This window comes from Onychomys torridus, chromosome 16 (genome assembly GCF_903995425.1).
Source record: "Onychomys torridus chromosome 16, mOncTor1.1, whole genome shotgun sequence".
NCBI lineage: Eukaryota > Metazoa > Chordata > Mammalia > Rodentia > Cricetidae > Onychomys > Onychomys torridus.
Window position 1 is genome coordinate 63,388,203 of NC_050458.1, and position 7,772 is coordinate 63,395,974.

Genomic DNA, 7,772 nt, shown 5'->3' on the forward strand with positions numbered 1-7,772 from the left:
CACACATTTTTACAGCAGCTTTACCTGTAATTACCAAAAACTAGATACAAGCTAGATGTCTACAGTCCTAAACTACATAAACAGCTTGTGATTCATCCATTTGTAGAGGTCCCGTTTAACATGACCACAGCCATCTTGGTCGTAATTACCATTTTGCTTGCTGGTGACCCCTATATACATCTCAAGGACAGCCAGCTAAATACGGTATGGTGGTCATTAGTGCCCAGACTGTTTCTCAACCAAGATAAGCATACTAACAGGTTTGTTTTGTCTTCCTAAAATTCCAAGCATATTCTGGCTGAGAATGACTTATCTTTAGCTAGGTCGGGAGCTGTCTTACAGCCTCCTATGACCCACTCCTGTCCGTAAGTTCGCAGTAAGTTGCATTTTGTGTCACTCTGCATCTGCCTGCCTCTTCTTGCAGTCTTGTGGCATGATGCTGTCAGTCTTCACACACAAGTATCTCATTTTTCTGGAGTGACACACAAAAGCACAGCACGGGCCATCAAAAAGGAGCAAACCATTGTCACCTACGATGTACCCGATCTCAAAATAGACCAGTGGCACATACAATGTATTTGAGTAAAATATTTATACTAAGAAAAAGAGCAATTACATAATTCCACTTACATAAAACTCCAGAAAGTGCATAATAGTATCTAGTCCACAAGCCAGATTGGGGATTGCTTTGGGAGGGGAATAGGAGGCATGGGAGAGAAAGGAGGTATGGGGATTTAAGAAAAGGTTTTGGGATGACTAGACTGCTACACAACTCCAGGGAGGCTACCTAGAAAACGGGACCCTAGGAAAGACCCAAGGATCACCCAATGACAGAGAAATGGATGAGATCTACATGAACAACCTGGATGACAGTGGGAGTAATGAAGGGCAAGATTTGAGGGAAAGGAAGCTTAGGGGAGCAGGAGATCCCAGCTGGATCAAGAACAGAAAGGGAGAATGAGGAATAACAGACCATGATAAATGAAGACCACATGAGAACAGGAATAGGCAGAGTGCTGGAGAGGTCCCCAGAAATCCACAATGATATATCCTCTGTAGACTGCTGGCTATGGTCGAGAGAAAGCCTGATCTCACCTAGTCTGGTGATCAGATAACTAAACACCCTAACTGTCATGCTGGAATTCTCATCCAATAACTGATAGAAGTGGACACAGAGATCCTCAGCCAGGCCCCAGGTGGAGCTCCAGGTGTTCAACTGTCAAGAAAGAGGAGGGTCTACAAGAGCATGAATTGTTGAATCCAAGACTGCAAAAAGCAGAGGGACAAATAGCCAAATGAATGGAAGCACAACCAAAGGCTGTGGAGCCCCCAGCTGGATCAGACCCTCTGGATAAGTGAGATAGCTTGATCTGTTTGGGAGGCACCCAGTCTGTGGGACCTGGACCTGTCCTTAGTGCATGAGCTGGCTGTTTGAAACCTTGGGCTTACACAGGGACACTTTGCTCAGTCTGGAAGGAGGTGACAGGACCTGCCTGTACTGAATCCACCAGGTTTAAATGAATCCCCAGGGGTGCCTTGATCCTGGAGGAGATGGGAATGGAGGGGAAGGGCTGGGGAGAAGGCGGGGGTGGGGGCGGGAGGGAGGAGGACAGGGGAACCCATGGCTGATGTATAAAATTTAAAACACATAATAATAAAGAAAAATAAATAAAATAAAAAATAAAAATAAATTAAAAAAAGAAAAGGATTTGGGTCGGGCAGTGGTGGCGCACGCCTTTACTCGCAGCACTCAGGAGGCAGAGGCAGCAGATCTCTGAATTCAAGGCCAACCTGGTCTACATAGCAAGCTCCAGGACAACTAGGTCTACACAGAATGACTCTGTCTCAAGAAGAATGTTTTAGACGGTTTCTATTCAAGCATATTCCCAATAGATCTGGACATGAAGAATTATAGGGTTGGTCAGCCCTGGACTGGTTTTGGGTGCAGGCACAGTAAAAAAAGCTGTGTCCTCTTGCAACCTTTTAGGAGATCCTCCTGTTCACCTTCATACACCCTCCAGCACACACGCGCACACGCGCACATGCACACACAAACACAAGAGCAATAAAAATTTCTACCCACCAAACTATATATTTTAAATATGTGCAGCTTACTGTGTATTGAGTATGCTACAATAAAGCTGTTAATAGAATAAAACGATAGGGTTAGAGAGACAGCTCAGTCTATAAAGTGTTTTCCTTACAAGCGTGAAGTCTGAGTCCGACCCCCAGAATCCACATTAAAAACAAAAATCAAGCTGGGTGGTGGTAGCGCATGCCTTTAATCCCAGTGCTTGGGAGGCAGAGCCAGGTGGATCTCTGAGTTCGAGGCCAGCCTGGGCTACCAAGTGAGTTCCAAGACAGGCACCAAAAACTACACAGAGAAACCCTGTCTTGAAAAAACAAAAAACAAAAATCAAGCACAGCAGCATGCTTTCCTAATTCCAGCACTGGTGAGGTAAAGCTGAGACTCACTGGCCAGCTAGTCTAGCCCGTTTGACAAGTTCCAAGTCAGTAAAGACCCTGTCCTAAAATAAAGGTGGATGGTTCCTAAGGAATGACACTCTAGATTGTTCTCTGGCCTCTGCACACATGTGCACACACATGCATGTACAGCTACACACACAGACACAGGCACAGCTACACACAGAGACACATGCACAGCTACACACACAGACGCATGCACAGCTACACACACAGACGCATGCACAGCTACACACACAGATGCATGCACAGCTACACACACAGACGCATGCACAGCTACACACACAGACGCATGCACAAATAAAGAAAACTGTACTCTCAGCACTTGGCAGGCAGATCTCTGTGAATTCAAGGTCAGTTGGTCTTTATAGCTAGTTCCAGGTCAGCCAGAGCTACACAGTGAGAGTTCATCAAAACAAAAAGACACACACACAAATATATATATTTGTGTATACACATATATATATTTGTGTGTGTGTGTGTGTGTGTATATATATATATATATATATATATATATACACACACACACACATATATATTCTGCCTACAGGAACTCAGCTAGAATTCAGAGTTATGACCATGTATGTGTAGTGGGTAGCCATTCCAGCCCTGGCCTGGAAGTTCCAACCCTCATTGAGGTTTCGGTAATGGTCACACCTACAAGGCGGGGCTGAAAGAGGACCCTGAAGACCCAGGATCAAGAGGAGAGGCTTCTCTTGCTTCCAGGACCCTGGACGCTGGAGGTAGACTGAGCAGAGTTCTCCAGAGAACACCGCCAGACTGCACCATACCTTTCCCAGACCCTGCAACCTATCCCTTCATTTGTAAGTTACCCCATAAAATAAACCTCCCTTTTAACTACGTGGAGTGGCCTTAATAATTTCACCATTATCTATGTAACCCACATGTGTTACAGAAACAGGAATTCATATAAGGGCATCATGAAAAAGGACTATACCTGAGTCTACTTGGGTCCTGAGGCCAGCTTTACCACTAACAACCTAGTGGTAGGAGTTGCAATGTGGCTCCCAAAGTAGAAAATGCTGATGTCCTGGCCCCGGGATCGTAGACTGTGTCTTTGTCTGGGACAAAGGTAACTATAGATACAATTAGTCAACACGAGGTTATAATACAGTTCCCTTTATGTCTAATATTCTTATGTCCTAGTTAAATTTTGATTGCTATGATAAAGACCATGACCAAAGCAGCTTAGGAGGAAGGGTTTGTTTGTCTTAGAGTTTACAGTTCATCATGCAGGGAAGCCAAGGCAGGAACTCAAGGCAGGAATGAAGCAGAGATCATGGGAGAGTGCTGCTTCCTGGCTTGTTCTTGTGGTTTGTTCAGTTTGCTTTTTTATACATTCCCAGGACCACCTTCCCAGGGTTGATGCAACCCACAGTGGGCTGGGCCTTCTCACATCAATCATTAATCATGAAAGTGTCCCCATTTTCTCAGTTGAAGTTCCCTCTTCCCAGATGATTCTGGCTTATGATTATGGCAAATTGACAAAAAATCTAAGCAGGACACCTTATAAGACAATGCACTGCTGGGCAGTGGTGGCGCACGCCTTTAATCCCAGCACTTGGGAGGCAGAGGCAGGTGGATCTCTGTGAGTTCAAGGCCAGCCTGGTCTACAGAGAGAGTTCCAGGAGAGCCAAGGCTACACAGAGAAACCTTGCCTTGAAAAACAACAGCAACAACAAAAAGTCATCCTCTGGCCTCCACATGTGTGCCATGACATATGCATACACAATAATAATAATAAAATAATATTACATTTTAAATCATCATCATTCAATGTGAATACACTACCTTGGTGCAGAGATGAAACAGTGGGCTGATCAGAGTCCTATTATTTGGAGGGACAAACACTAAATATAGGTTTGCTCAGCATTGTACATTATGATGATGCTTTTAAGTCACAGCACACACGCCTGGAGTCAGGAAAGTCTCCCTGAGAAAATGAATTTTTAAGATGAGACCTGCTGAATATTAATCAGGAGAAAGGCATTGAAGAGACAGATGTTTGTTGGATGAAGCACTCCAGGGAGAGGGGAGGCGTGTGCAAAACTTATGAAGCACAGGGACTTTGTGCTACATTTGCAAAATGCAAACAGGCCAGGAGAGATGAGGCTGGAGACAGATGGCATGGCCGCCGCCATCCGTAACCAAAAGTCACCCTCCACACTGTTTCCGCAGACTTGGCAGGAGGCACGGGGTCTGCTGCCAGGGGCTCTGTTCTGCTTCTTGGGCTTTCTAAGTATATAAAGCTATAGATGGAAATTTGAAGACATGGCCAAGAAGGAAAGGCCCATTATGAAAGAGGACTGAAAACCTAGATTCCTCCTCAAGAGGAAACAGAAATGAAGTTGATGCCAGAACTCAGGAGGCCAAGGCCATGTGTGGTCTGACAAGCACCAGCGGCATCTCATAACAAGTTCCCAGCAGCAGCCGTTCTCGACCTTCCTAACGCTGCCGACCCTTTTATACAGCCCCTCATGCGAGGTGACCCCCAACCATAAAAGTATTTTCGTTGCTACTTCATAACTGTCATTTTGCTACTGTTATAAATTGTAGTGCAGATACCTGATGTGCAGATGGTCTTAAGCAACCCCTGTGAAAGGGTCATTTCATCCCCCAATGGGGTCGCAACCCACAAGTTGAGTACCACTGAGCTCCAGGCTCCTCAACACACCCGAAGGAGCTTAGAATGGTTAATTTTGTTGTTTTAATTACTTTTTAAATTTTAGGTGTGTAAGTGTTTCACCTGTACACATGTCTGTGCACCACGTGCATGCCTGGTGCTCTCAGCGATCCAAAGAGGGCACTGAACCCCCAAGAACTGAAGTTACAGACAGTTTAAGTTGACATAAGGGTGCTGGGATGAACCTGGGTCCTCCGGAAAAGCAGCTAAGTGTTCTTAACCACTAAGCCATCTCTCCAGTTCTGTGATGGTTAATCTTAACTGTCAACTTGATCGGCTTGAGAAAAAGCTAAGATATCAGTAGAGTGTACCCATGATTAGGTCAGGAAGGTTCTGACCAGATGACCCAAATGAATGGATCATGTGACCAAATGATGGAGTCTTGGTGTTATGACATAACTGGAAGATGTTCAAAGGAGATGGAACCTACTTGAAGAAGTTAGGTCCCTGGGAGCTGTATCATGCCCTGGGTCCTTATTATATTCCCTTTTTTTCTGGTTCCTGGCCACCATGATGTGAGCTGTTCGGATTCTCCACACCTCTGCTTCGGTGAGCCGGTGTCTCTAAGGCTGCGAGCTAACACAAACCCTTCCTGCCTTCGCGGCTTGTCAGCAGAAGGCTGATGAACTCTGGGAAAACAAAGAGAAAATACTGTACACGAAGAGACAGAGGAAGGGCCAAGGCAGCTTCAAAAAGGCACCATCAAGGCTGGAAAAAGAAGATGACTGGGGGAATGAGGAGGAGAGCGCCAAAGAATAAAAGGAAGATAGTGATGACTACAGGTGATTCTGATACAGTCTTTCTTTGTCTACAAAACACTTCACCCTTGGACTGGAGGGAGGGCTCAGCAGGAAAGAGCACTGGCTGCTCTTCTAGAGATCCTGAGTTCAATTCCCAGCAACCACATGGTGGCTGCTCACAACCATCTATAATGGGACCTAATGCCCTCTTCTGTCATACAGACATACAGGAAGACAGAGCACTCACATACATAATAAATCAATCTTAAAAAAAAAAAAAAAAAAAACTAACCCACTTGTGCAAACTTTTGGTAATTTGAAGACAGGGTCTCTCTATGTGTAGCCCTGGCTGTCCTGGAACTATGTAGTCTAGGCTTACCTTGAACTCCCAGAGATCCACCAGCCTCTGCATCCTGAGTGCTGGAATTAAAGGTGTGTGTGCCACACCCTGTGGTGGTATTGTGTTCCCCAAAATATTGTGCACCCTAATAAACTTATCTGGGGTCAGAGAACAGACAGCCACTAGATACAGAGGCTAGAAAATGGTGGCACACACACCTTTAATCCTAACATTCCAGAGACAGAAATCCCTCTGGATCTCTGTGAGTTCAAGGCCACATTGGAAATAGCCAGGCATGGTGACATATGCCTTTAGTCCCAAGAAGTGAGCCTTTAATCCCAGGGAGTGATGGCAAAACCAGAAAGATATATAAGGTGTGAAGACCAGAAACTAGAAGCATTTGGCTGGTTTAAGCATTCAGGCTTTTGAATGGCTTTTGAGAGGTTTCCAGTCTGAGGAAACAGGATCAGCTGAGGAACTGGCAAGGTGAGGTAGCTGTGGCTTGTTCTGTTTCTTTGATCTTCCAGCAATCACCCCAATAACTGGCCTCAGGTTTGATTTTATTAATAAGACCTATTAAAATTCATGCTACAACACCCAGCTTGCAAACTAACTTTTTTTGTTAGAACTCAACCTGTAGACCAGGCTAGACCAGGCTGGCCTCAAACCTAGAGATCCACTTGCCTTTGCCTCCTGTGTGCTGAAATTAAAGGCTCAAGCTAACTTTTTAAAAGTTTTTTTTTTTTTTTTTATGTGTTATGAGTATTTTGCCTGTATACACATTTGTGCACTCTATCCATGCCTAGCGCTCTCAGAGACTAGAAGACAGTGTTGGATGCCCAGGAACCAGAATTACAGGGCGCAAACCTGGGTCCTCTGGAAAAGCAGCCTGTGCTCTTCTTAACTGCTGGGCCATCTCTCTAGTTCCAACAAACTAACTTATTTTAAAAGAGGAAAAAAAAAAAAAAAAAAAAAAGCCAGACATGGTGACACGTCTTTAATGCCAGTACTAAAGAGGCAGAGACAGGAGGCTCTCTGACTTTGAAGCCAGCCTGGTCTACATAGGGAGTTCCAAGCCAAACAGGTCTACATGGTGAGACCCTGTTGAAAAAAAGGAAGGGAGCGGGGGAGGATAATTCCTAAGACTGTAGGGTTTATTTGTATATTTTGGGTGTGGATCTTTTCTTGCAATGGCAAGAATCAAATGGTGCTTAGAGCTATTAGCCTTGCTAATACAGAATTACCAATCACAGGGAGCATTAGAGCAAATTCTTGTCTGTGCACAGTAGGAATGATCAACATATGGGGACGTTTCTCGCCTTGTCTCTGAGGTAGCTCACTGAAGTGACTGTTCAATAATTCAGTGGCACTCTACAACAGAAAGCCTTGAGCTACTCTGTAGATATTCTGAGTGCTTCTAAACAAGATCTATATTACAATGATACCGGCTTTTTAATATTTTTTTGGTTTTTTTAAGACAGGGTTTCTCTGTGTAGCTTTGGAG